Genomic DNA, 2,500 nt, shown 5'->3' on the forward strand with positions numbered 1-2,500 from the left:
AGGGAAGTGGGGGGCGCTATGGGGGACTTTTGGGATAGCATTGGAAATGTAATTGAGGAAAATATGTAATAAAAAATATTAAAAATTAAAAAAAGATTAAAAAAAAGCTGACATTCAACATTATCATGGCCTAGCATCTAAGAGATTCCAGCCTCCAAAGGGAGTAGCTGTGCTGCAGGCCTGCTCTGAGTTTTCATGGGTCTGTGTTAGCCACATACAGTCTACATACACATAGTTACAGCATCTCACTCAATAAAGCAAAGAGCCCAAAGAAACCTAAAATGGCCACTAAAGGATATTCCTTAAAGAATGGTGGCCGCTGCATAGAACACTATGAAAACAATGTCTAAAACCAGGTCAGTGGTAGGATAGGAATTTGGGGTCTCTTACTCAATGAGTTGAAGTAAAAGCAGACTCAGAAGTGCAAGAATGTCAAGGTGTGTTTATTTAAACAGAGCAAGAGCAAAGGTCAGAATTCACTACAGAGGAGAAGCCAGCACATGGGTAAAGGGAGTTCCTCCAGGTGCCTGATTGCTGTTTAGGGCTTCCTCTATGGGGTTAAGAGAAAGAGGCGTTTGGTTACTAAAGAGGCCTTAGTGAGGGTGGTTCTCAGCTTTGATTGAAAAATTAGATCATACATTTTCCTACTGTGTATGTCCATTCCTGTAACACACCTGATTTGATTCATTTCGGAAGATACGATTGTGTCTTACCAGGCCTGCATCCAAAACCAGTGCAGGCTGGGAATATATTTGTGTAAGATTTGTTGTTGCAGAGGAAAGAAAAACATAGAGTAGAGATGGGTGTGTGTGCAACCGATGTGGGTGCAGGTCCAAAGTTGCTGGGCAGGTTTTGGAGAGGAGCTTGTGTGCACAGTAAAGGAGCCAGGCGGCCAAGTGCATTAGTGAGACAGGAGTGTGTATACAGATGGCAAAACAAGCACAGTACAGATTACTGAAGTGTTCCCTAGACTTTCCTGCCTCAACTACGCATAGAAAATAACAAAGGACATCCTAATTTGCGTGCAACATGACCGACTGATAAAAGGAACACTCTTCACGCCTTTAATGCCAGCACTCGGGAGGCAGAGGCAGGCAGATTTCTGAGTCCAAGGCCAGCCTAGTCTACAAAGTGAGTTCCAGGACATCCAGGGCTACACAGAGAAACAAAAAACAAAGAAACAACAACAAAAAAACAAAACGAACAAAACAAAAAAGGTACATTCTTTGGCTTAAAACACTCCTCAAGGATGCTGTTAGTATTGCTGGCCTTTGGAGATACAGTAGCACAGGAGTGAAAGAAAGCTTAGCTTTCTTGTTCATATTACGGTTTGATTTACATTGTAATGGTATCATGTGCCTTATCCCAAAAAGCTTTGCACATGTGTCACCATAGTTAACCTCTTATCTGTGATGAATGTGTTCTGCGATCCTCACTGAAGACCTGAAACTTCCTATTGAAACCCAAGTATTTTGTTTAATTACCAGAGTTAATCTCTCCTTCCATGTTTTATGCCGGGCAATATTTTATATACCATTGTTAACCTTGTGCTTTGAGGTAGCTAATAAGTAACTCAAGAACAAAAAAACACGGCTATACAGCTAATGACTGAGATTCCTACTAAGTAATATGAAGCAGGTGATATATACGGTGTGGATACACTAGACAGGAGGTTAATTCACATTTTAGGGAGAAAGAGTACAACAGACTAAAGTGTCAGCAAGATACTCCAACTTATAGCTATTTAAAACCTATGAGTTATTTGTTTCTAGAATTTTCCATTAAGACTTTTGGATGTTGGTGGTTGGCCATGAATAATTAAAACTCTGCAAATCCAGACAAATCATGGATGCAAGGATGTGGCTACTGTGTCTCATCTTATTCTTGTAGCCGTTTCATATAGAAGTTAAGGCAGGTATTTTATTCGTTAACTATGCACACTGCATGGTTGGCTTACTCTAGGTTGCAATACTATTGAAGGATGGAATTCGGACTTAGAGTCAGTGATTCTGAACGGCAGTCACGCTGTTTCCATCACTGCAGTTACAGAACAGCCCTTCTGTTTAAGGGGGGAAAGTACAATACTGTGTCAATATTTGAGGATACTTTCAAGTTTCATGAGGAAAGCATAGTGTATTTGTGTGGCTAAGCACTGAAAGCTGGTTTGAATGGAATATGTTACTGAGTGTATTGGACTAATTAACCACCTCGAACCCTTCCAATTCTGAAAGTCTGATTAAGTGTTGTATTGTTTTTTTTTTTTATTTAATATATTTCAAACTATTACTTCAAACGTAAGATTTTTAAAAGCTTAAAACCTTTCCCTAAGTTAGGAGTTAGGAAATGTTTTGTAATATTTTAATGTAATTACTAATGTATAAATACGTTAAAACTATTCTTTTGCTTCATTGTTAAGCATGAAACATTTCTCCTCCATGGATGACTGTAGGTAAATCTCAGCCCAAGTGTTCTTTCAGTGATTGTAAATTCAGAGATCATT

At 39.1% G+C, this 2,500-nt stretch overlaps 1 protein-coding gene across 1 annotated transcript in view; it reads left to right on the top strand.

Moving 5' to 3' along the window:
- The window catches only part of Dchs2 (dachsous cadherin-related 2), a 215,712-nt gene that overhangs the window by 194,437 nt on the left and 18,775 nt on the right, over positions 1-2,500 (top strand). The gene's annotated exons all lie outside the window — the stretch shown is intronic.

This window comes from Mus caroli, chromosome 3, assembly GCF_900094665.2.
Source record: "Mus caroli chromosome 3, CAROLI_EIJ_v1.1, whole genome shotgun sequence".
Taxonomy (NCBI): Eukaryota; Metazoa; Chordata; class Mammalia; order Rodentia; family Muridae; genus Mus; species Mus caroli.